The sequence below is a fragment of the Bos indicus x Bos taurus genome, chromosome 6, assembly GCF_003369695.1.
Source record: "Bos indicus x Bos taurus breed Angus x Brahman F1 hybrid chromosome 6, Bos_hybrid_MaternalHap_v2.0, whole genome shotgun sequence".
Lineage (NCBI taxonomy): Eukaryota > Metazoa > Chordata > Mammalia > Artiodactyla > Bovidae > Bos > Bos indicus x Bos taurus.
In genome coordinates this window covers 69,255,423-69,283,374 of record NC_040081.1, presented here as the reverse complement: position 1 = coordinate 69,283,374, position 27,952 = coordinate 69,255,423, and the positions used below count along the sequence as shown (strand labels likewise).

The 27,952-nt window shown below is 42.4% G+C and overlaps 1 protein-coding gene across 1 annotated transcript in view; it reads left to right on the top strand.

The window, feature by feature from the left end:
* Positions 1-27,952, top strand: part of LNX1 (ligand of numb-protein X 1) — a 186,362-nt gene that overhangs the window by 37,677 nt on the left and 120,733 nt on the right. The window contains exon 2 of the mRNA XM_027544502.1: positions 21,608-21,734. The gene's annotated coding sequence lies outside the window, so the exon portion shown is untranslated. The remainder of the gene's footprint in view (positions 1-21,607; positions 21,735-27,952) is intronic.

Genomic DNA, 27,952 nt, shown 5'->3' with positions numbered 1-27,952 from the left:
ACGGGCTCACTTCTTCCAGACTGGCAACTGTGAGAACTTTCTATGTGGAAAAGTGAAGCGACAAGGGATCATCTGCCGGGCTGTCCAGGTAAGCCAAATCACCCGCAAGTCACCATTTGTTCAGTGACACATACAAACACTAAGAAAATGAGATGAAAGCGGCAGCAGGTGTCTCACGAGACACTTAATTTGGTCAACAAATGCTGACCATCCATGGGTCATATGGTGCTGTTCTGGGTATGGGATACTGAAGAGCAGACACGTAAGACGTACTGCCTGCCTTTAGAACCTTCTGTCTCTAAGGAACTTTTAAATGCACGGTACTTAGGAGTTATTTGTATCCATGAAGAGAATGTATTTCCCAACATTTCTAAGGAAAAATATTTAAAAGGAGCCCCATTATACACAGAACACTAGAAAAAGAGAAAGAAAAGATAGACACTCAGTTAAAATATCCAAGCGTCTATCTTCATCACTATTGCTGTTACGATAAACTGCTTCAAACTCAGTGACTAAACCAACAATCCTCTGTTATTTCTCATAATTCTGGGAGTTGGCTGAGCTCTCCCACTCTGGATTTTGCCTGAGATCACTCGTGATCCTGCCTTCAGCTTCCAGGCCTGAGATGGCCTGACTCCCACATCAGGGAGTTGGTGCTGCCCATTGGTGAGAGCCTCTGTTCTCTTCCAAAGGCCTCTCATTCACCAGTAGACTTGCCTGAGCTTCTTAACAGCATGGCCATCTCAGGGTCCCAGGAGGGTAAGAGTGGAGGCTGCCAAGCCCCTCAGTGCCTAGGCTCTGGAACTCCCACAACATCCTGAGACCTGGGCAGGTTGATTCACGGGGGTGGGGACATGGTCCCTAATTCTCATTGGGAGAAGCATATCATATTGCAAAGGGGTTGGACACAGCATCAGTTAACTGCTGCATAACAAACCACCCCAAAAGTTAAAGGCCTAAGACTAACCTCCCACAGCCCATTCACCTCTCTTTAACTTGTGTCATGTTCTCTTCAGTGGCATGTGTAATTATCCCTCCTGTTTCTGCAGTTCATCAGTTTGAAATGTCATGACAAAGTTAGGGTCAATGACTTGAGGAAAAAAGAAAACTACACTTCTTCCTCACTCTGAGAGTTCAAAAGCAGATGAATGCATTGAGGAATAGCTCCAGAAGTCAACTTGGGATAAGATGAAGAGAGGACATGTTTCATTAAGAAGAGGAGCCAGATTTGGAGGCGGGGCCACAGCCTGGGGTCCTCCCTGCACCTGGAGCTTCCTTTGAAGTGAAGGAAATTGCTCCACCAGGAGGAGGCGGAGGGAGGCGGACAGATGGGAGCACGGAATGTAAAACTAGTAAACGTTCTGTACACACCCAGGGGGCAGTCAACAGCGTAGGCTGACTAATAGTAGCTCCAGTTCCTTTTCTTGGCTTCTGGTATTTTACCTCATATTTGATGCTGAAGAAGTTCACAATTTAGACAATCTTTAAAGTTCTTGGACTTATGATCTAAAGAACAACTGGTCATTTTCCAGAACCCTCACCTTCTGCTTCTCTGTTGTGGGGAGAGAACCATGGTCTGACACTCCTAGAGAAGTAGCCCCAAATCGTGTATTTGCTTTAGTTACAAAGGTTAACCTAGGAGTCACTTCACAGAAGGAAGTACAGACAAAAAGCAACAGAAGTAGAAACCCCAAAGGATATGCATTTCCAGAAGGATGTTGGAGCCTTTCTGAGTGCTGTTTCTGAGATGAGACACTATGCCAAGAGGAGTGTGTTAGTTGCTCAGTCATGTCTGACTCTTTGTAATGCCATGGACTGTAGCCCATCAGGCTCCATTGTTCATGGGATTTTCCAGGCAAGAATACTAGAGTGGGGTGCATTTCATAAGTCTTTGGATTAAGAATGGGAATCCCAGAAGCAGAAATTCTTTCCTGAGGAATGTGTTGGTGCAGGGATACAAATGGAACAACCAGTGTTCCTAGAAAGGAAGAAGTTTTAAGGGAGACAGAATCCTTCAAACTGGCTGGCTGAGGTCTTCATGTCTGAACAGTACACACTCATGTATTTTCACAAATGCATGTATGAGATCAGTTTAAACATAGGTGTGTGGTTGTGTGGGTGGTCTTTTTGCTTGTTTTCCTTTTTATAGACTTGGTGCTTCCTCTTCTCTTACATGCATATATATCAGTTCCCAACCCACCCACCTACACAGATAACTGATATTAATAATCTAATATGTATCTTTCCTACTTTCGCTGATGACTGTATAGTCATATAAAATGTATGCCTACACACACATGCACTTTTGATAATTGTTTGACAAAAACAGAAAAATATTACCCTTATTTTTCCTGCATTGTGCTTTATTCAGTCAATAATACTTTCTGAAACTTCCTGTCAACTAGCAGAACTCTGTCCTTCTTTTTGATAGCCCTGTTGTTCAACCACAGGGCTCCCCTATAGTTTATTCAATCACTCTCCTATTGCCAGAAACATTGTAGCTTTCAGAGACAATTTGCAAAAAAGAACTAAAACAATCCTCCCCTTCCAAAAAAACACTTTATATAAATCCTTAGGTTCTAGCAACTACATCTATTGGGAGTGTTTCCCAGGAAGAATATTGCTGGCCTGTAAAGTATGTGTATTTTAAATTTTAGTAGGTATTGCGGTACCGCTTCCCCAAGAGGCTATAGCATTTCTCATTCTGACTATGAAAGTGATCTCTTTCCTACAACCCTGCCAGCAAGAAGTGCTTCAGATCTTTTAAGTTTTAGAAAATCTGGTAGGTACAAAATGATAAGTGAAAGTGAAGTTGCTCAGTCATGTCCGACTCTTTGCGACCCCATGGACTGTAGCCTACCAGGCTCCTCTGTCCATGGGATTTTCCAGGCAATAGTACTGAAGTGGATTGCCATTTCCTTCTCCAGGGGGTCTTCCTGACCCAGGGATTGAACCCAGGTCTCCCGCATTGTAGACAGACGCTTTATCATCTGAGCCACCAGGGAAGTCATCTCATCATTGATTTGCATTCCCCTCACTTTGGGTGAACTTGAACATCTTTCCGTGTTTCTTAGCCATTGGATTTGCTTTTCAACGAGTTACCCATTCATATGCTATGCCCATTTTCCTACTTGTTTGTTCTCATTCCTCTTGTCAAATTACAGTAAATATTTGTATATTATACAAGTGAAATAAACTATCTACACAATATGTATTTCTGCAAACCTACCATGGTTGATGATATTTTTACAATAGCTTTGCCTTGAAGTTATAATTTCAGAGTTAAATATGCCTGCCTCTTCTCTCATAGCATTTGACTTCTCAGTTTGGATCAGGAAACTTTTCCTGCACAATGTAGTACATATAATCTAGATTCTTCTTGCAAGAGCTTTGCTTTACCTTTCTATTTTTACTGGTGCATTTTACTCGTCTATTTGTACCTTTAGATATACAATAAAATTGGGATCAAATAAGGTACCTATCTGAATACAATGCCTGCTAGAGAGTTCTGATAACTGGTGAGGACGTCTCCGCCCCATGCTTACTTTTCTAAAATTACCTACCTTTTCTTCAGTATTTCATTTTTTTTTCTAGAAACGATAAAATCATCTTATTTAATTGCCAAAGCCTAACAAACCAAAATACCCACCTTGCTGTGAGTGTTAGTGAAATACATACACAATTTGAGGGAATATTTTTATGGCATTGAGTCTTCTCATCCAAAAATATGGCATGTCTGTCCATTTCTCCTTTTACATACATATTTTAGTATGATTTTGTTATTTCCTCTTTTTTGTTGTATCTAAGTATTCCATAGGGGTTGACTTGGAATGTTTTTTTCCATTCCTATTTTATTACTAGAGAAAAGTTAATGATTTTTGTTTTTTGCATATTTTTGGATCCGTCTACTTTACAAAATTCTCTCCTTAAATCTAGGAGATTTTTACCAGATTCCTTTGGGTTTTCTAACTTTACAATCATATCATCTGCAAAAATAGATAATCTTTCCTCTTCTTTCCCAATGTTTTCTCCAGTTTTCAAATTTGTTGCCATAAAGTTTTAAATTATATTCTCTTTTAATACTCTTGGTCATTTTAATATTTGATCTTTCTACTTTCTGATCTTTTATAATTTTGCTTTTTTTCCTTTTAAAAAATTAGATTGTTTATCAAGTGGATAGAATTTTAATATAATAAGATTTTAAATTTATTTATATACTTTATTACTTTTCTCCTTTCTATTAAGATTTTACCTTTATTCAGTTCAGTTCAGTTCAGTTCAGTTCAATCGCTCAGTTGTGTCCAACTCTTTGTGACCCCATGAATTGCAGCACGCCAGGCCTCCCTGTCCATCACCAACTCCCGGAGTTCACTCAGACTCATGTCCATTGAGTCAGTGATGCCATCCAGCCATCTCATCTTCTGTCGTCCCCTTCTCCTCCTGCCCCCAATCCCTCCCAGCATCAGAGTCTTTTCCAATGAGTCAACTCTTTGCATGAGGTGGCCAAAGTTTATTAATCATTCTTTATTGTTATTTTTCTAATTTCTTAGAATGTAGACTTAGTTGCTTTACTTCTCATCTTTATTCTTTCACAAGGAAGGCCTTTTGACTGTAAAATTTCTACAACTCTATAAAATTAAAGTAGAAAAATTGTACAGTCAAAAGGCCTTCCTAGTGAAAGAAGGTCAGTAATTTCCCTTTTGATTTCTTCAAGTCAATTGTTTTCTATTTTTTCATTTTCAAGAAGACAATTTTTGGCCATCTTTTGATAATTTTTTTTTTTACTAATTGAATTAGGATCAGATAATGTGACCTATAAAATCTTTGTTTTTTGAATTTCTGAAGCTTTTTTTTTTTTTGCCAGCTATATGATCAGTCTTTATAAATGTTCTATAGACACATAAAAAGTAATGAAAATTATCTATATTTGAAATGTAGGGTATTCTCCAGTTATTGTGTGTGGAAGCAGTATGGCACATAGATTAAAAGCAAAGAATAGAGGAAAATGTCTACTTTCAATCTCGAACTTACCATATGACCTTGACTGTGTTTGTAAGACATAAATAATAATGCTATTTACCTCATAGGGTATTTGAGAGAATTAAATTATTTAATATTCTTAAGTACTTAGAATAGAAATTAGCACATACCAAATGCTATATAATTAATTTTGTAAACAAAAAGAATTCATATATGTCAGTTCATATATGTCCTTATTTCTTCTTTTCTACAGAATTGCCCAATACAGTCCAAAGAGATATATATTGGGTTTATTTAAGTTTTTGGTGTTTTTAAGGATGGCTCTGTATCAAAACATTGTAAGTGAAAGTGAAAGTCACTCAGTCATGTCCAACTCTTTGTCACCCCATGGACTGTCCATGGAATTCTCCAGGCCAGAATACAGAAGTGGGTAACCTATCCCTTCTCCAGGGGATCTTCCCGACTCAGGAATCAAACCAGGGTCTCCTGCATTGCAGGCAGATTCTTTACCAACTGAGCTATGAGGGAAGTCCTTACCAAAACATCATTCTGATTCTATTTTAAATTTCAAATTATTAAAGTGATAGATTTTAAAACGTAATCCTTTTTTTCTTCTTTAGGTTTTCATTTTACTTCCTTGAATTTTTTCTTATCTCTATTACTTATTTTTACATTTGATGCACAATTTAAAATTTCTTTGCCCTTTAATAAACTTAGTCTCAGTCTCATTCTTCCTTAATTAGGTTGCCTTTTCTCCCAAATCATACATAAATAACCATTCTCCTTATGCTTTAGAATGCTGGATTTCCTTCAGAGCAGTTCAGGCAAATTAAGTAGCCTGTGTAATCAGATTGGATTACAGGTGTGTTCCCAAAATGACATTAAAGTGTACTGAGTTCTGTAGTCAGTTCATTCTTACAATTTCCAGTGTCCTTCATTTTTTGTGTAAGTCCAAGTTTTTGTCTCATATCATATTCCTTCTGCCTAAAGAAATCCCTTTAAAATTTCTTATAGTTCATGTCTGTTAGTAATGAATGATCTAGGTCTTTGTTTTTCTGAAAAGTCTCAATTTCCCTTCATATTTGCTATAGAATTTGGGATTGACAATTTTCCCCTTCTAGCATTTTAAAGATATTCCTCTGCAGCCTTAAGCTTTATTCCTTTCTCATGAGAAGTCTGATCTTTCTTATCTGCCTTCCATAGACCTGAACCATGAGGAAGGCTTTCTCCTACCTTCTACTCCACCATTGTCAAATCCAATCATTGAAAACAGCTTACCAACAGGGGCCATTTCCAAAGGTAAGCAGAAGGCCAGGGCAGACTCCGAGCTAGAGACAGTATGCTTTTCAGGGGCTGTATAGTCGTATTGTAGTAGTGCTCAGTCATGTCTGACTCTTTGCAACCCCATGGACTGTAGCCCCCCAGGCTCTTCTGTCCATGGGGATTCTCCAGGCAAGAACACTGGAGTGGGTTGTCGTTCCCTTCTCCAGGAGATCTTCCCAACCCAGGGATCAAACACACGAATCTTGCATCTCCTGCATTGGCAGGCAGATTCTTTGCCACTAACTCCACCTGGAAGCCCAGCGGGTGTGGGTGCAGCCATTACCATGCAGGAGAGAAGCAATGATTAGAACTCTGAGAGAAAGAGAGCTTGTGCCCTATGTCAGAAAATGCACCACTCCATTACCCTGGAAGGGGAGTTTAAATGCATGGAAGAAAACATGTTACTTCCCTCAGAATTCTATACCTCCAAAGCATCATCTTTTCAAGTTTCCTGCTTGTGCATCTCTCTTTTCTTGGAAGAAGTCACCCATGACCTGCTGTTTCCCACCGAAGCGGTCCAGGCCCATTCCAAACATGAACACAGATTTTCAGTCTCGAGGAATTAAATGAAAGAAAAATTAGTCGGTCTCTGCCTGTGGACTGATATTTATAATTCATTTCTGGTGTAAGAAATAACAAATCCAGCTAGCCTAAGTACACCTCGGATATGAAGTATGCTCACATGCCGTTTGGAGCTCTAGTTAAACTTGGCCTGAACCCCAGTACCACCTCCTACGAGAGTTCAGAGTCCTTGGTACAATCTCTGAGGGTCCTGGGTTCCTTTGTCTTACGTCTCCCTCTCTCCAGCTCCTACATCCACGTGGGCTCTGCTATTCCTGCTTAAGTCTAGACAGTTTATCAGTTTGCCCCCAAATACCCCCATTACTTCAGTATGTTGTAAGTATAAAAACTTTAACAACAGGTCACATATCATTTGGTCTCCATTTATTTTTTCTTCAAACACTCTCCAGTTTAAGGAGGATGTCCTGGGCTTATGATAAGAGAACAGAGAAGTCCACCAGCAGTAGTTGCTGGTATATTTTTAGTGGGAGGGTGAGGGAAAAGTAATATAAATTCTTTCCTAGGGAGAGTAGAGCAAAAATCAGCAGCTCATCAGAAACTTGGAATGGACATAGCCTCAAGTGATAAATAGCCCTCCACCAAATTCATAGAACAACAAATGGATTTGAGCAGCTCCCCTGACTTCAGCACTACCACCATCTGTGAGAATTGTTAATACGTGTGGAGGCCCCATGTTGCAGTGAATGGCCATCAGAAATAACTTACTTTCCATTTGTGAAAACATTGCCAAATATTCTAGGCAAATATGATTGTCCGTATAATTGGGTCGATTTTCAAAATATTTAGTAATCAGTACAGCAGAGGCATCAACCAATCTGGATAGACCTGACCAATCATTAGAGATGTTAGGAGTAAGGACCCACTACAGCCCCATGGTGTACACCAGCTGAATACCTACCCTGCCTACAACTTAATAACAACTCTGCTAATTCATATCATTTTATACCCAGATGCTTCTTTCTCCTTCCCTTTCCCAACTATATTTAACTGGCCAAAAAATTTTATGGAAAAACATTTTGGCCAACCCAATACTTTGTTCATTCATTCATCTATCCATCTATTCAATAAAGATATCATTAAGCTCCTCCACATGCTTTCCCAAATTTTCTCAGCTCCTGTCCCATTATCCCTCATACAGGTATCTTCCCTAATTAAATCCTTGTGTGCTTAGCCTCATCCTGGCATCTGTTTCTCACAAGACCCAGACTAACTCCTAATGGTGGTATCACAGTCACAGACAATAGAGTAGTTTGTTATATTTGAAACCATCCCTGTATCACTATGGAGGGTAACTTCCTCTCCATTTCTTTGGGCATGCGCATTAACAGACCTTGATTGCTGTTTCTTACTCTGTTCCTCTTCCCATCCCACCAGCAGATTTCTACAGCTTCCCAATAAGGATCTACTTTTGTTTTTTTATGCAATCTCATATGATCGCTTCCAGGGGAGGATAACAGTGCTAACAGAAGTCAGCCGTTTAAGCAGGAGTGAAGAGAGTAGGTAGTATTCGAACAGGAAGATTTGTAGGAGAGGGACTGGTGGAGCAGGGCAGGGAGAAATAATAGCAATCAGTTTAGAAAAGACTGAAACTTGGAACAGACCTCTTGGTGAACTCTGGCATGTGGTTCCTGGTTCATTTATTCTGGAGAAGATGCTACCTTAAGTAGAGGATAGACCAAAGAGTCACAGATCTTTTTCCAACGTCAAGTTCATAGGAGTTAGTGTGTGCAGTGTTCTCTTGTGGCAGAGATGAGGACAGGACATGCCCAACATAACTGCTGCCCCCTCTGCCAAAACCCTACAGCAACATGATATTGAAGAATAAGCATCCTGAGGTCCACCTGGCTTGCTGCCACACACACTCCAAAATCACAGCTGTGAGTTTATGGATGGGTGGTGCACCAAATCACTGAGAAGGACTGGCCACCCTGGGGAGACACTTTAATGAGAGTCACCCAACACGGAGGTGGGAATACACCTGTGGAAGGACTTGCCAAAGACATGCTTTCAGTCAGCCTCTGGGGCAACTCAGAGAAAATGGGAGAAAGGATTGGAAGGGCAGCCTCTCCCTTGCCAAGTAAACCATGCTGCTTCAGGGGGACAGGATGAGCTGGAAGGACCAGTCTAGCCACCCTAGGCTGATAGCCAGTACTGATATTGACAAAGCCTCAAATTACAACAGGGCAAATGGGGAACTTAGTGACCCAGGGCCTGTGGATCACTGCTTCTAGCTCTTCAGTTCAGTTCAGTTCAGCCGCTCAGTCGTGTCCGACTCTTTGCGACCCCATGAATCGCAGTACGCCAGGCCTCCTTGCCCATCACCAACTCCCGGAGTTCACTCAGACTCACGTCCATCGAGTTGGTGATGCCATCCAGCCATCTCATGCTCTGTCGTCCCCTTCTCCTCCTGCCCCCAATCCCTCCCAGCATCAGGGTCTTTTGCAATGAGTCAACTCTTCACATGAGGTGGCCAAAGTACTGGAGTTTCAGCTTTAGCATCATTCCTTCCAAAGAAATCCCAGGGTTGATCTCCTTCAGAATGGACTGGTTGGATCTCCTTGCAGTCCAAGGGACTCTCAAGAGTCTTCTCCAACACCACAGTTCAAAAGCATCAATTCTTTGATGCTGTTTTCTTCACAGTTCAACTCTCACATCCATACATGACCACAGGAAAAACCATAGCCTTGACTAGACGGACCTTTGTTGGCAAAGTAATGTCTCTGCTTTTGAATATGCTATCTAGGTTGGTCATAACTTTCCTTCTAAGGACTAAGCGTCTTTTAATTTCATGGCTGCAGTCACCATCTGCAGTAATTTTGGAGCCCCCCAAAATAAAGTCCGACACTGTTTCCACTGTTTCCCCATCTATTTCCCACGAAGTGATGGGACCGGATGCCATGATCTTCATTTTCTGAATGTTGAGTTTTAAGCCAACTTTTTCACTCTCCTCTTTCACCTTCATCAAGAGGCTTTTTAGTTCCTCTTCACTTTCTACCATAAGGGTGATGTCATCTGCATATCTGAGGTTATTGATATTTCTCCTAGCAACCTTGATTCCAGCTTGTGTTTCTTCCAGCCCAGCATTTCTCATGACGTACTCTGCATAGAAATTAAATAAGCAGGATGACAATATACAGCCTTGACGAACTCCTTTCCCTATTTGGAACCAGTCTGTTGTTCCATGTCCAGGTCTTATTGTTGCTTCTTGACCTGCATACAGATTTCTCAGGAGGCAGGTCAGGTGGTCTGGTATTCCCATCTCTTTCAGAATTTTCCAGTTTATTGTGATCCACACAGTCAAAGACTTTGGCATAGTCAATAAAGCAGAAATAGATGTTTTTCTGGAACTGTCTTGCTTTTTCTATGTTCCAGTGGATGTTGGCAATTTGAACTCTGGTTCCTCTGCCTTTTCTAAAACCAGCTTGAACAACTGGAAGTTCACGGTTCACATATTGCTGAAGCCTGGCTTGGAGAATTTTGAGCATTACTTTTCTAGCGTGTGAGATGAGTGCAATTGTGCAGTAGTTTGAGCATTCTTTGGCATTGCCTTTCTTTGGGATTGGAATAAAAACTGACCTTTTCCAGTCCTGTGGCCACTGCTGAGTTTTCCAAATTTGCTGGCATATTGAGTGCAGCACTTTCACAGCATCATCTTTCAGGATTTGAAATAGCTCAACTGGAATTCCATCACTTCCACTAGCTTTGTTCGTAGTGATGCTTTCTAAGGCCCATTTGAATGGTTGAACCCAGTTGAACGGTTCTATGAAGACCTATAAGACCTTTTAGAGCTAACACCCAAAAAAGATGTCCTTTTCATTATAGGGGACTGGAATGCAAAAGTAGGAAGTCAAGAAACACCTGGAGTAACAGACAAATTTGGCCTTTGAATATGAAATGAAGCAGGGCAAAGACTAATAGAGTTTTGCCAAGAAAATGTGCTGGTCATAGCAAATACCCTCTTCCAACAACACAAGAGAAGACTCTACATATGGACATCACCAGATGGTCAACACTGAAATCAGACTGATTATATTCTTTGCAGCCAAAGATGGAGAAGCTCTATACAGTCAACAAAAACAAGACCAGGAAGCTAACTGTGGCTCAGATCATGAACTCTTTATTGCCAAATTCAGACTGAAATTGAAGAAAATAGGGAAAACCACTAGACCATTCAGGTATGACCTAAATCAAACCCTTTCTAGCTCTTTACTCTCTATAAATATTCATGGAATTAAGCTGAATGGATTTGAAAATTAAGTAGAGGCATGTTTCAGACATTCTCATACCCTAGAGAGAATGAGTTCCTGCTGTCTCACCTGTACTTTGGCACTTGGTTGCAGTTGAGTTCAGCATTTCCAGTGCAGGATTAGATGAGCCATCCAGGGGTGGAGGACTCGAGGATAAGTCCACAGTGATAACAACTCCACATTCTCATGACTTGTAGGAGGGGAAACTATTCAGTACTCTGTGATCATCTAAACTTCAACTGGAAGTGCAGTTTCTATGCTGGCCTTGGGAAGAGCAGCAGCTCCTAGGGCCAGAGGTACCAGGACTGGCCATGGAAATGCCTTTGTCCACGTCACCCGAGCCTGTGTCCATGGCTCCACCTTGTTGTGGCTTTACGGCCACAAGGAAGTGCCCTTACTTACTCCAGACCCCTCATCATGGCTTAGCGGCAGGTGCCCAGGGAAATTCATCTCTAAGAAGAGCTGAAAAGAGAGGCAGTCATCCAGGTTCATTGTCCAAGTTGAGAAGGAAAATCTTCACCTGCTTGTGATTTGAGAAAAGCCAAATGAATTGCCCCTTGCTGAGATTCTGTTGGAAGGTTAACAGCTGTCTCTCCATTAATGGTGAGTAGTTTTCAAGATATTCTTTCTTATATTTGACTTTGGAGAACTGAAGGACTGGATTCTTGGCAGTGAACCCTGTTTTTGAGGACCTGCCCTCTCTTGGATGGAGGCAAAATTTCACTGGGAAAGAAAACACTTCTCCATCTAGACGTTGGCTTCTTCTATGCTTATAACACCCAAAGGGATCAGCAGCATGTTTTGCCTCTTGTTTTTGTCTTTTCCACGCCATCTCTTATTGGGCCATTTTGGGTGTGTATCTATGAGTCACTGTACATTATTAGTTATTGTGACATTTTAACTTTATCAGGAAGAAGTTTGAAGAAGTTGGGCTCTCAGGCCTGGACAGAGCACTCTATTAGACAACATAAAAGACAGCAAGTATAAGGAGGTTTTGTGAAGAAAATGGTCCTTTGGTCTTATTCACTGAGGACTGAATATACAGAAAGTAGAATTAAGTGGGGCTTAAATTATGCAACACTGAAAGCTTATGAAGTTTAAGGTGGGGATCTTTAATAAAGGTTTGCCAACATTGTCAATTCCACTTGAAAGAAATTTCATCTAAATAGCTACAGATGTTACTGTCACATGAGAGCACAGGTCTTTTTAAGTTCTTCCCAAGGTACCAGCCAATCCTGACTGTGAGCATGAAACTCCAAGACCACATTTGAGGCACAGTTTTTCTACCCACTCAAGATAAGCCACATCTACATTTGTGAAAGTCATTAAGGTGTAAGAGGATCCCCTGGAGAAGGAAATGGCAACCCACTCCTGTATTCTTGCCTGGAAAATCCCATGGACCGAGGTGCCTGGCAGGCTACTGTCCATGGGGTCAGAAGAGCAGGACATGACCACGTGACTAAACCACCACCACCAGGAAGACTCAGGTTCTCTGAAGCAAACCTAGAGGCCCAATGGGTCCCTGTTCTCACGGGCCCCCTTTTGGCAAAGGGCCAGGGCAACGCCATGTGGGCCTGGGAAGGTCACGGGCGCTAAAATGGACCTGCACCCCAGTGTAAGCTCTGTCATTATCAGTGGGGCGACCTTGGGCAGAAGTTTTTAACAACTTAAATCTTTTAAATGAGAAGAAACAAGCCACCCTTCCTCTTTCCTATAACTGTCTGAATACCTGGCAGTCTCCACCTTGGGCTTTAATCCTCTGTCTTTAACTCTGCTTCTTCATGGATGAGGAGTTCCTGAAAACTGAGATTCTTCTCATCCTTGACAGTGACTAGACATCAACAGTTTAATGTGTTTTTTGAATATCTGAATGAATGAATCATGGAGGTCTAGGTGGTGGCATTACTGTGAAAATTATGTGTAATAAAGGTAGTCTCCTTTCTAAAGTCCATAGACTTAGACTTCTAGGAAAAGGAAGGGATCCTCCCAGAGGTGACCTAACAATGAGGATTCCCTCATTCACCCACTTGCTTTACACTCACCTTTAGTTCTTTTGACTAATGTCTGTTGAAGGCACCGGGCTGTGTTCCTTCCAGACACTGGGCCAAGTCCTGCAGGTCTATGAGAAGTCATGTTCCCTAGCTGACTATCTAGAGAGAAGATAATTTTAAATATTATATAAATATATAAAATTATAAAATAATATTATATAATTTTAAAAATTGTAATCAGGATAATAACTGCCTGAGTAGGGCATGCAGTGAGCACAGCACAGGTGTGGATGTCTGCTTGGGAAAGTGAGGAGAGGTTCTATAAAGGAGGTGGCACTTATGCTGAGCCCTGAAGATGGAGTAGGAGTTTCCCAAACTGAGGGAGGAGAAATACCTGAGTGTCAGGTCTGCCTGTGACCCACTGGGCAATTTGGACAAGTTACTTTACCTCTAACAGACTCAGTCTCCTCACCTGTTAAGTAGAGTTAGCTCCTGGGGTTTCTTCCAGGATCCTGTAAGAGAACATTTAAAAGTGCACCACATCAATGCAGGTGATGCTAGATGAATAAGAATTGTTAGGGTGGTGTTGCATGAGTAAGAGCCTAGCAGTGAGAGACTCTGGTTGTTATGGGAATCACATTCAGGTTTTCTTGGGTATCTAAGAGGGACCCCAACAAATAGTGCTTCCCTTTCCCACCTGAGTTTGGAATAATTAGAGAAAAATTGAAGAGTAATTACTGAGGCCAAAATATCACCTTTCAAATGGTAATAGCTAAGTTGGAGAACAAGACCTGGAACAAGGTAAAAAGAGCTTGAAGGCACCCAGCCCGGGCAGATCTGGGCATGATGTCTTCTCAAATAGAAGCCTGCCCTGGGAAGACTCAGCATATGGAGCGGCAGAGGAAAACTCCCAAGACAGCCAAGGGAGGAGTGCAGCTGAGCTGGCCCGTTGTTCTTTCCTATTTTTTCACTGAAGGACTTGCAGGGGGCAGAGTGAGTGAAGGGCGATGTACGGCTGGAGTTTTCTTTGGAAACCACTTTCTTGTGGAAATGTTGGGGTGGAGAGAGGGGCAAGGGCAGACCCCTTTAACACAGTGTTACTAGGGCATGGGGGCTGGGGCACGGGCAGTATTCTGAGGGTGGAAAGGATATAGAGATGTTGCTGAGGTATGATAGGCAGGCAGGGCCCAGGGTCATGTCAAGCCTGGTGTGCCAGGCCAGGCAAATGGACTGCAGGTGGGCTGACCGCAGAGAAGAGACATGGTGGACCAGGACTGCTGAAGAGACCAACTAGAGGGGCTGGCATTGCAGATGTATGGATACAGTGGCTCCAAACCTCATGCTTATAGGAAGAGAGAAGGCTGGAGCCCTGGTTCCGCCAGGCCATTGGGAAGTTGAAGATACAGGCAAGGAAGTGGGACCTGGGTCAGACAAGCTTGAAGTGAAAACAGAAGAGAGAGATACTCTTGGGTGAGCTCTAGAAGTCAAGAACCAGGAATACAATCCATTCAGAGAGGAAAGCAAAATTTGATAGGGGAGTGGAAAATCTGAACAGTTAAAAGAATATAGAAGAGAGTAACATTCTCAGATTTTTTTGAAATGTAAGATTTTGGGATGATAAGAAAATGCAAGCGGCAGCCCTGAAAATAGGCAGTTTCAGAGGAATAGAGTGTCCTTAGAGTGGGTGGGGTCAAGGATGTAGAGGGGTCATCCACAAGGACATGGACTCCTTTAGAATGACATCAAAGTTCAAAAGGAGAGGCAACATTTTACACTTTTGACATATGGTATTGGGTCAATTGGGCTTCCCTCATGGCTCAGATGGTAAAGAATCTATCTGCAACGTAGGCTACCTGGGTTCAATCCCTGGGTCAGGAAGATCCGCTGGAGGAGGGCATGGCAACCCACTCCAGTGTTGTTGCCTGGAGAATCCCATGAACAGAGGAGCCTGGCAGGCTACAGTCCATGCAGTTGCAAAGAGTCCAACATGATTGAGTAACGCACACACACACACACACACACACACACACACACACATTGGGTTGATTTTAATAGGTATATGGGAAGATCCCCTGGAGAAGGGAATGGCAACCCACTCTAGTATTCTTGCCTAGAAAATTCCATGGACAGAGAAGCCTGGTGGTCTACAGTCCATGGAGTTGCAAAGAGCTGAACATGACTGAGCAGCTAACACACAAATGTGATGGAACCAAGAAAAACAGACACAACAACCTTCAAAATATCAACAACCATCAGCAAAAAAATTAAATAATCCACCAGGTTTATGCAAGAATGGAGTCATATAAACACAGATATTTACAGTTGTGGAATATAGGCCTTGTAACATTTATAGAAGGAGCAACAATGAAGTCTTTTTTTTTTTTCCTACTAAAGAAGAATGCACTGGCTGCAGGCCCATGGAGGAAATCTTCACCAAATATGTGCCACCTCCAATGGCTAATGTACTCCCTCTTACCTCCAAAGCACACAACCTGGAGCAGTGTCTGCCCCCAAACTGTAAATCCATCCAGTATCCTAGAAGCTCATCTGCAAACCAGACTACACATGGGCTGTGAGTTTGTGAGAGAAATGCAATCTCTTCCACATACACAGAACCAGATGGCATTTATCCCATCAGCTGATATTTGTGATTATTACTATTATTTTCTGTAATTGCCCTTCTGGGTCCTGTTTACTCATATCATGCTAAGTAATTGTAATTAACCAATGAAATATTTGGAGCTAAGCTAGTTCAAAGCTATGGTTTTTCCAGTGGTCATGTATGGATGTGAGAGTTGGACTGTGAAGAAGGCTGAGCGCCAAAGAATTGATGCTTTTGAACTGTGGTGTTGGAGAAGACTCTTGAGAGTCCCTTGGACTGCAAAGAGATCCAACCAGTCCATTCTGAAGGAGATCAGCCCTGGGTGTCCTTTGGAAGGAATGATGCTAAAGCTGAAATTCCAGTACTTTGGCCACCTCATGCAAAGAGTTGACTCATTGGAAAAGACTCTGATGCTGGGAGGGATTGGGGGCAGGAGGAAAAGGGGAAAACAGAGGATGAGATGGCTGGATGGCATCACTGACTCGATGGACGTGAGTTTGAGTGAACTCCGGGAGTTGGTGATGGACTGGGAGGCCTGGCGTGCTGCGATTCATGGGGTCGCAAAGAGTTGGACACGACTCAGCGACTGAACTGAACTGAAGCTAGTTCAAAAAAGAAACTGAGGCCAACATGATGGAATGTGTATAGCAATTCCATCTCATAATGCTATGTACTTTCAGCTAAAGTATATAGCATTTTATTAAAACCAGATGGAATTTGTTCATTTTTGTTGTGGCAGTCAGTCATCTTAGACAACCCTACAAATATGCTATGAAAAAAAAAAGGAAGCCAACAGGGGCAAAGTAATTCTAACAAATCTTGAGGTACTGTCTTAACAACAGTTCTTTTCCAGGAATGTCTTACAATAGTTTTCTGCCAGGAAGAATCCTTGAGAATGCCAACCTTCATTGTGGTGATCTAGAAGGAAAGAGCTTTGAAAAACAGACCTCCTTTCCCCCATAGATTTCCCTGTCAAGATACATAAAAGAATTCAGACTAATCAAAAAGCCCAATTGAGCTGGCTGCCTAACTAGGACAGGCCCAACCTTGAGTTCAGAGAGCTTTCTAATGCGTTCCATCCGTCTCTCCAAAGAACAAAATTTACAGGATATGTTGGCTGCTAAGGAGGCTTGCTTCTAATGAGAAAGATGATCACATAGTAGCTGAAATGGCATATCGTGGAAGTTTAACTCAACTCTGAAAATACTGTTGCTCTGAATAAATGACCCATGCCCAAGATGCTGAATTTTTTTCTCTTTCTTCTTCCCTCTTTCCCTCCTCCCTTCCTTCATTCTTTCCCTCCTTTCTTTCTCTCTTCCTTCTTCCCTTCCATCCCTCCCTTCCTCCCTTCCTCCATTCCTTTTTTTCTTTCTGCCTTTTGCTATTTAATCATCATGAAACAAGTAGCCAGAAGTCATGTGAAGACCTGAAGAGTCAGCCCTTGAGGTTCTTTATCATCTGGTCCACCTTTCCCGTGCAAACCGAGCAGAGGATGGCTCCTCTTCACCCCAGCAGGATGAACACTCTATTGTCTTGTCTTTTGCCTTGTTTCCACTCACACCTTCCTCCCCAGCACTCACAGGCTGTGATCACCCCTGTCTCCACCTGCTGTCTGCACTGGCTTTTTTTTTCTTTGTTTTCATTGCTGCACAGGCTTATCTCCAGTTTGAGAGAGAGGGAGGGGGCACTTTAGCTGTGGTACGTGGGCTTCTCACTGTGGTGGCTTCTCTTACTGCAGACATGGTCTTAGTTGCTCCAAGGCAGGTGGGATCCTCCTGGATCAGGGATCAAACTCATTTCTCCCACATTGGCAGGCGGATTCCTTACCACTGAGCCACCAAGGAAGGCCCCTGCCTGGATTTGTCTGCCCCTCTCAACTATCTCCCTATATCCTTCAAGGTCTAATTCATGTTCCATTCTCCATGAAATCTTGCCTAATGACACCAGCTAACACCAATCTTATCCTTTCCTGGTTATCCTCCCACTTACTATCAAATCAAGGATAGAAATTGTTGCTGTGCTTGGACCTCTGTCTTGAAGATTCCTAGGTTACCTCTGAGCTGAAGGCCTTCTAGCAATAATGATGAGAATGGTATAGGAGCAGTGTGTGTCTAGTACTTGCCAAACCTGGTCTAAACTGTCTAACTTGGTAGAGGTTGCGTTGGAACTTAATTTTACATCGTCTCGTATTATCCCATTATATAAAGTTCTAGGCTCTTATGGCCCTTCTGATAACATTTGCAGCTTTTAAGGGATAAACCATTAAAGTTTTAGAAAGAGATAACCATAAAAGATGTCATAGAGAGTTACAACTGATCCCTCTGGAGGGGCCCCTCAAGCTGGCTTTCCCTTCTTGGGGTTGGTTTGACAGAACCCAAAATATGATTTTGAGGATGCACTCAGGGATGATGGATTTCCTGGTGTGTTTTCTCACAAATACGTGTATAAACGTATCCATCTTCATCCTCAATATATAAACCAGATTAACAATTCTTTTGTAATTAGAGATAGTCCTTCCCAGAAACTATGCTTCCCAGGGCTACTTCTACAAGGCACTTCCTTCTAAATAGAGGATGGGTAAGAACTTTGATTAGTGCCCAGGAAGTTGCCAGGGAACATGAATCAAACCCTTTCCACATTTTTCCCCAGTGGATGAAACTGCTCTGGCCGTGTCACTTGTTGGCCGTGCTGGCCTTTAGCATGTTCTCAATATCTCTGTGCCTTTCCAGTTGTCTACACAAATAGTACGTAACTCAGTGTCGTTGTAAAAAGTGCTCACAACAGTGAGTAGCACCAGCTAAGCACTTAGTCAATGGTAGTTTTTTATGTTTATTATGTATATCTTTTCACCAGTATTTGAGACATATTTCCATAATAACACAACAGCCCTAATGGAATAGTGAAGCCCACACTGATTTTTTTGAAACTTCAAAGATTATTCTAAATCCAAGAGCACCAAGTCAAATGGCCTATTTTTCCTTTGTCTTTTGCACACTTCTCCACTCTTTTTGCTTTATTGACCGTGATCTGTACTCCTGGTTGAACTTCTTTTCTCAATTTTTATTCATCAAACCACAGGAGCAGAATGCTGTGTGTCTCTGAAGCCCTTAACCTCAAGGACTTGTCACTTCCTGAAAATGCTTTTCCCCAGAAATCTTTCTCCTCCTTTTACTATATTTTCTGTGAAAGTGTTTGCTGCTCAGTTATGACCCATTCTTTGAGACCCTATGGACTGTAGCCCGCCAGGCTCCTCTGTCCATAGGATTGCCATTTCCTTTTCCAGGGTTTCTTCCCAACCCAGGGATTGAACCCGGCTCTCCTGCATTACAGGCAGATACTTGACCCTCTGAGCCACCAGGGAAGCCTTGTGGCTTCCCCCTACCTGGTGGGACCTGCCGCCTTCAAAGGTGATTGTCACACATGGAAGGCAGCTGTAGGCGGGCCTGGATGATTCATGAGGCTGGCGGCTGGCCCTGCCCCTCCTCCTGTCTCGGGGGACACTCAAGCCAGCATAGAACCCTGTTTTGCAGGTGTTTCTTAGTTGAGTATCAAACCAGTGGACCAGTACTTATTCCTGAAACACCGGCAAATATATAAAAGACTTTGCTGCCTTATTCTTTTTATATAATCGTTGTTAATAATAAAGGAGTAGCCACACCTACCATAGTTTCTATTGGATGAAAACGTGAATGGGGAATTTTTTTTTTAAGCTTCCAGCTCTCTACGAAGTGCAGGCAGTTCCCAGGTGGGGACGGTGGTCTAGAGCTGCCAGGGACAGCTCGTGAGAGCAGCCAGGGACAGCTTGGGAGAGGACCCAGCTCTATTGCAAGAGAAATATGCAGAGCCTGCCCTGCAGGCCCGTGACTAGAATTTTTCCTCCTTCCCTCCCTGGTTGTTTTACAAGGTATCGGATGACTGGCAGCACCCAGTCAATGTGGAGAACTAGAGACTGGAGTCAACACCTTCCTCCCTTCCCCCTCCTATTTATTTTTCTTCCTCTACCCCTCCCCCTCAGTCAAAACACCAACCCACCAGCCCAATCCAAAAACCTCTGAAGAGGTAAAGTGTTAGAATGTATGAAATCAAAGGATTAACAGTATCAAGAGAAGAGGGAGTAGAGTAGAAAGGAACACAGCATTGTAGAGCAACTATACTCCAGTAAAAGTTAACTTAAAACAGAGAGAGAGGGAAGAGGGAGACAGAATAAGAGGAAAAATCAGAATTTCAACATTTTTTTCTCCTTCCAGGGAAAAAATAGAGTCTAGCTCTCTGGGCAAGTAGGCCATCTATCTGGGAGGGAGAACCCACGTTTTCCCCAGGTAGTACATTCCAGAGAGTGAATAAACTGTCAAGAGATGCTGGACTGGGGCCATAGAAATACATGACGTTAAAATGCAATGATAGAAGCTGTTGACAATCCTTCGAAAGATGCCAGAGGGTTTAAGAGGCAGACGCAATACTCGCAGGTGCTGCTGCCACACCGGCTGAGTTGTAGAGTTCCTGTCTTTTGCTGCTGGAAAAGCTGAGGCAACACAATGACTTGCCCAGGGTCACACACCATGCTTGGGACAGAAATAACCCTGACTCCCCCTTCCTGGCTCTAATCAGCTGACAACGCCACTTTATTACTGTACTATCATTCCAATCTGAATCATGTAAATTGCTCCTAATTGCAGGTCTGCGGTGAACTGTAACCTCCGTGTGACTTCTAGCTGCCAGACCATCAAGCTAGGAAGTGACTGAAGTTTCACAAACTCCTGAACATGGGATGAACTGCTGGGGCAGGGAGTCAGGGAGTGTTTGAAAACTTGACTCTGAAAGTTCTGAGAAGCATCATATTTGGATTTTTTTTTAATGAATTTGAAATGTCACCTCTCATTTATTAAATTTGAACAAAGAAGCACTTGGGATCCAAATGGATGACATTCAGAAAAGCATTCAGGAATAAATCTCAGATATTTTCCAAGCATTCAATCTTCACACAGTTCCTTTTCATGCTCATTAAGTGACTGTTTTTTTATTTAAACATCCTAGGTTATCACATGTGAAATCTAAAAGATAAATGAACAGACTAGTGATGACCAGTGGGAGAGGGAAAAGGGGAGGGGTAAGACGGGGTAGGGGAAAAGTGAAAGTCACTCAGTTGTGTCCAACCAGTCATGTCCGACTCTCTGCAACCCCATGGACTGTAGTCCCCCAGGTTCCTCTGTCCATGGAATTCTCCAGGCCAGAATACTGGAGTGGGTAGCCATTCCCTTCTCCAGGGGATCTTCCCAACCTAGGGATGGAACCCAGGTCTCCTACATTGCAAGTGGATTCTTTACCATCTGAGCCACCAAGGAAGCCCTAAGTGTAGGGGACTAAGAGGTAAAAACCAGTATATATAAAATAAATAAGAAAAAAAGATATATTGTACAGCACAGGGAAATATGGCTGTGATTTTGTAAGAACTTTAAATGGAATAAAATATAGAGACTAAAATAACATTGCAAATCAACTATACTTCAATTTTTTGAAAGCTGTCAAAATGATAAAAGTAAATAAACTTTCTTTTTAACTCTTTTATAGTCTACTATTGGAAGGGGGTGGGAGGAGGGGCCCAGGAAGCAACCAGGCATAGAAATTCAGATCTGTCCTTGGGGCTGGACACGTGCCATGCAGGAAAGAAAGTAAATTCCAGTTGGCAAATTGCTCTAACTGATTCATTTGTCCACCCAGAGACGCCACCTACCTGCTCGCAGGTATTCAGGTGAATGACAGGTGGGCGGGACCTATTGAATGTTTGAATAACTAAGGTCCCAGCAATGTTTTATCTGTCGAGGCTCCTGTGATGTCACACATTTCCTGGTTTCCACCAACCAATGCCCTCCTCCTTCCTCTAGGCACCTGTAGGACGGAGGTGGAGGCCGGTTACTGCCGGGGCAGCCCAAGGAGTTGCTGGACTCAGCCACAGGCGTGAGAACGGCTGGGGTGCTGCTGCTTTGAGAGCCCCAGGCAGCACTTGGAAAGGTGAGCTGAAACCCTGCTTGTTCCTCTCAGGACGTTTAGACTGTGGACCCCTGACGGATCTGAAGGAAGAATGTGAGTGAAAAATAGAAGCTGAATGGGTGTTTGTCCCAGAGGGAGAAGTTCTTTTTGAAAGGAAAGAGATGGCTTTGACATTTTGGATGCAGAGGAAAATTCTCCCAGGTCAGATATTTAATCCTTTTGGTTTCTCTTAATCATTAATCCAGCCTCTGCTTGTCTGGGAAGTTGAACTGATTACTATTATTTTTAAACTCTGAGGAGGAGTGGATACTTTTTTTTGAAACTTCAAGATGCAGACCTGTGTTAGGAGGGGGCTGAAATTGGAGTTGACTTATTTTCCCTTACTTTCTGCGTTCACCAGAGGCAATTTCCATCTAGACCTATGAGATGACCTTAATTATGACCCCCCCCCCCCAACACACACACCCTCTGAAAATCTGTTCCTCCAGCAGGTAAATTCTATTGCCCTTACTCAGAAGCCTGCACCCCAGGCTTCTTCCTTCTTTCTTCTCTAGAGAAGTCTCCTGTTTTCTTTGTCCTTTATTCTTTTTAAAACTACTTCACAGACTTGGATTAGAATTGTTTACATTCAGACCCTGAGTTGGTTGCCTGCTGACCTTTGGCTAAAGTAAAGATCATTTCCTCAGTGTTTACAAGAATATAGATTCAGGTCTGATGTGTAATTTTTTGGAACTCTTCCATTTTTTTTCCCCTCTCTTTTCTTTGCAAATATACCAAGGAGACTGTTCTGCCAGGCCCTTTCTTTCTTAAGTAATTTTACCTCTAGGATCCATTTTGTTTTCTTAATCCTGACCACACAGACTGCTACCACTTCTGTTCTGAATGGCCCAGTAGCCACACACACTCTCCATCCAATACTGCTGTTAGAGGAAAAGAAACCATCTCCAAACCTGGCTCCCTACTGGGATGAGCTGGAAAACTGGGAGAGAAAAGTCAACCTGTGAGGGAGGCATTTCATCCTGAATTCCTTCATGGGCTATTTTTCTGAGATTTCAGTTAGCAAGGGAATAATCTGTTAGGACTATTCCTGTTCCTATAGATATTCATATTCATCCACCCAGAAATTCAAAGTTCGTATCAGTTCTCCTAAAGTATAAACTGACACAAATTGAGAACACTTTAATCTCAGATGTTTGCTTCTCCCCCGAGACTCTGCCTCACACTTGTTGCCAGTTTCTCTTACTCCTCAGAGGCTTGTATTGCTCTTCAGGTGACCTTTGTCTGTCCTTTTCCCCTGAGCCTTGTGTTTGGATGGTGGTGGCTGCTTGTCCTTCACCAATAGCCTCACTTGATTCAGAGTTTTGTCAGCACAAGAGAGAAAAAGATCTCTTAGATCCTAAATCTTCTGGATAGAACTGTGTCCTTAAAGTCACAAACCTCTCCACCATATTTCCTTCCCCCTGTGGGCCGTGGTTCGTTAGGTCTCTGAATAGTAGGTAATGTCTGACTAAGCCAATCATTTTATCACTATATGCCAGGGCTCCTGACTATTAAATGAACAAAGCTATGGATACTATGCCCCCAGATATAAGAAAGAAAAAAAAATTACAGAGACTGGAATTCAGAGTCAGGTGATTTAGAATGCAACTGGTATCTTGGATAATGTGTACATGAGTTTTGTTCACAGGGATGAAAAGACCCCCAGTGGTTCCCTTCCTGTAGCAACTCCATCCCTTGGTTAAGTGCAAAATGGCTTGATTGAAAACTGTACAGTCTCTTCCATTTACATCTTCCTTACATTACTTCTCTGAGTCTCTGTTTCTTCATCAGTAAAACAAGAACTAATAATCCCAACAATATAAAATGGTCCTGAGAAGTACGTAGGGTAACATATATAGAGCATCTAGTGGCCAGTGCCTGGTGTTAAGTGGGTACCAAGCAAAGGCTAGATCCAGCCTCCTTGAGGGTGTTTATCTGGATTGCTGGAGGAAATAGTCTGACCTTTCTGAGATAAAAGGTCTAATGTGGTTGCACTTGTTAGGAACCCTGATAGTTCTTGTTATGGTTATTAGTTGTAAGTAATTAACGCCGATGTTCACAGTGTAGAGAAAGGAGACAGGCAGGAGGGAAGAAAATCCTTAAACTGTGTCATTAAACAGGCCAGGCAGATTGGTTCCTGCCATTCTCTCAGGCCAGCTTTAGAAGCTGCTAGCCACGCTGTTACTCCTGCCTTTTCCCTCCTCAAGACTCTCATCCCACAACAGCCCACAAAGTGTGGTCCTCTGCAGGCTTTCGGGGGAAATGGTCTGTTGGCATTTGTGCAATCTGACTTGGCAGACAGCCCTCTCTGCTTTCAGTTGTGTTATCTCCAGGGCAGACTGCTGCGTGGTCTCCTCCAGTCTTGCAGGTAAACACCCTTGGCTGCAGCCTGGTGAGCTGCAGGGCTAAGTCCCTGGGAGGAGGAGCCTGCCCTCGACTGAGGAAGGGGAACTGGGAGGTCTTGCAGACATGATCATCTCCTTAATGGACTGTCATGTGCCCTCTGATGACCTTGAGCGATTGCATGAGAGCAGGTGTGTTCCTAGTGCCCTGGGAACTTCTCCAGGTCTCACCTTATCCTGACAAGATAAGGTCATCATCAAAAAGATAATTTTCAACATCAAGAGCAAGGTAACAGCCTAGTGGATTGAGATCAGGGGTTCATAACCTTGAACTGATTACTAGCTTGCTCAGTGGAACCTGGAGATACGCCTCAACCTCGCCATCCATCAGTTTCCGTATTTACCTTTTCCCCCAAAAGGGATGTCAGTGTGTTGTGGTTCACATCCCCAGGCCCCATAACAGAAGCTGGATGGGCTGTGCACCTATGTGAGTAGGTCAGGTTGACTGCAGGGGAGTGGCCATATGCCTCATTAGGAAATATTAGTCTTATTTATTGAATTCTAGGTGGAATGGTACTACTGCATTAGAACAGTGGCCTGTTCTTTGTCATCAGTCTCCCTGAGTTAAAAAACCCAGCTCCACCTCCTACTAGCCTTGTAACCTGGGATGGGTTATTTAACCTCACTTTACCTCAGCTATAAGAAAATTGTGAAGCTGAAATGCACTGAAATGTTTAAAGTGCTTAGAATAGTATTTGGCACAATGTCAACTATTATTTTCTTGAAAGGAAGGCATAGTGGCTAGAATCAATCAGATCTGGGCCCGTTCCATCAGGTAATTATTAAACTAAATAAGTAATTGAATATCTCTTTGTCTCAGTTTCATCATCTGGAAAACAGAATACTTACCAAACCCAGTGCTATTGTGAGGAATAACTGAAATGGTTTCATATAAAGTGGCTGGTATATAGAAAGCACTCAATAAGTGTTAAATTGTGTAGTATTAAAGGAAGCAATTGTTATATTGGATACAGCTAGACTTCCTAGGTCATGCTACAGTTTGGCTATAATAATGATGGAAACAGTAGTAAATTGAGAACCAAATACTCTCTGAGCAAAACAGATTTCCCAAAAGGCCCCCAAAGGCTTAGAGGGAGAACCTGGTAACAAAGATTATTAATATCTTGTTTATCTTGGAGTTCCAGGCCAGGGGTGCTGTCAGTTGAAATGCCTGGTCCTTTGCAGAACTGTGGGTAGTAGGGTTCTATGATGTAAATAAACAGTGGGGTATCCTGGAGTGGTGATTCCTGGCTTCCAGGGACTCCTTAAAGTGGGGAAGATAAGGTCTGCTAGGATTCTAACTACTTAAAAGGCCATTCTGTATGATGCTGCCGAGAGGGGATGTATGAGAGATACTCTAAAATGTGTCCTCCCCCTTGCCTCGGCATTCATGGACTCTCTGATGTACGTAACTCGTCCTGATATTTGTGCGCTGGCACCGCATAGACTCACTTTTATGTGGGTGGCAAATTTATTGTTCTCTGACAGGGCCTCTAAATAACATGGGCTTTTCAAAACCATTTGGAAGGAAGACTACATCACTCTTTCTGGGTTAATAGGATTTAACCATCTATTATCTCCTATACAGGTTTACATGAAAGCCATACAAATTACAAAGCACAAAAACTTCATTGAGCTGAAATAAGAAACAGAAATGTTGATTCTCCTCTATAAACTTCTTCCATTCATCTTTTCCTCTTCTTTGGTTCTAAGATGAGGACAACACAGTGACCTGTTGCTTACCCACAGATGTATTTCCGATCAACATGAGGCAGAACTTTCTAAGAATTAGAGTTGTCTAAAAGTCCAGTAGACTGCCTTGCAGTGCACTGAGTTCCCTGTCTGAAGGTGGTTGTTTTTTGCTATATTTAGTACCTAGTACAATGGCATCCTACTCCAGTAGTCTTGCCTGTAAAATCCCATAGATGGAGGAACCTGGTAGACTACAGTCCATGGAGTCCGAAAGAGTCGGACACGACTGAGCAACTTCACATGTTTACTGAATGAACGAATGACAAAGAAGACTTGCATCTCTTTAGCAGCACATACCACTCATCTGTACAATAAAGATTAGATCACAGATCTCATAGGGTCATTCTAAAGATTAACTGAGAAAATACATGAAAATTATCCAACATAGTATCTTGCACTTAGTGAACTGCTCATTAACTAGTAATAATTATGTTTTTTATTTTACATTATAAAATATAATCTAAAAAGGAGGGGAGAGAAGGGATTCCTGGGATTCAAGTAGAGGATAGAAAAGATGACCCCCAAATTTGAGGTTTGTGGTTTTCTATTCCTGTTCTCTTCATCCTGCCCTTCTGTGTCTGCCTTTCCAGAAGAATACCTCATCCCCTCCCCCTCCTTCCAGTTTAGGGAGCCACACTCTTTGACATGGTGGATTGACAATACACTTCTGTCAGTGGCTAAGTTCTGCCCCAATTAACCAGAGATCTTTTATATATATATTATTAATATGTGACTTAGAATGTGTGGACTGCAGTTCCACCATTATTTTCCAGTGACTCTTGGTCGCTTCTTGTGTTTGAAGCATTTGTCACAGGGATGGAAAAGACTTCACCAATAGCAAAGAGTGGAAACTCTACAAGAATTTTCTCTAATAGCCTCTTGGCATGGAGCATGGCAGTAATACATATATGATGGTGAGGTCTAAATATGTCATTGCTATCTGTTGAGATGATTTACATAACTTGCTGATGACTGCTCTCACAGTCACGTGGCCATTTTTGACTAGTACGCTACATGTTTAGGCTCCAGCATACTCACGTTAACACATGAGTCATCTGGTGTTTTCAGATTCCTCATTAACTATTATCATTATGCTTGTCTTATGCCTCCCACAACACACGCACAAACTCAGCTATTCTACCTGTAGTTCTTTTTTCTCCCTTGGGGCCCTAGAAATTTGGTTTAATAGTCATCTCTGGAGACATCTGTGTTCTCACTTAGGTATGGATTAAAAGAAAATTAGGTTTTTATAGTAGCTCAGAACTGCTATCCAGAAGTATGTATTAATAGATGTCTAAATGGCTGCCGCTCACCATATTGTCCCTAAATCCTGTAGAGAAGCATTGGAAAAGATCATGGGGAATGTGTACCCCCTTCTGGGTATACAGAGCCCTGTATTCATTTCCTATTGCTGCGGTAATGAATTACCACACACTTGCCATCTCAAAACAACATGAATTTATTTCCTCACAATTCTGGAAGCTAGAACTGTGAAATCAAGGCATTGGCAGAGTCCTGCTTCCACTGGAAGCTCCAGAAAAGGATCCTTCTTTGCCTCTTTCAGCTTCTGTGCCTCCCGGTGTCCCAGGCTTGTGGCTGCTTCATTCCAGTCTCTGTCGCCACATCACCATCTCCTCTATGTTTTCTCTTCCTCTGTCTCTTAAAAAGACACTTGTCATTAGATTTGGGGTAAATCAGATAATCCAGGATGATCTCATTTCAAGATCTTTAACTTAATTTTATCATCAAAGACAAGACTGTTTTTCTAAGTTCACACTCTCAGGTACTAGGAGTTAGGATGTGGGCATATCTTTGGGAGGGACAATCCTACACGTAGGCCCCTCCCACTTCTTATGATGAAATTCCTTATCTACTTAGAGATTGAAATATTGGGCAAAGTACAGGCAGGGAGAAACAGAATTGGCAACCTTCACCACTACCATTATTTATTCCTATGTTCAAAGTTCAAAATACAATTGTTAAGTGCTTTATATGCTAAAGACCTGCTGAATCTTTTCACAGTCACTAGTATGATGAATCTACAAA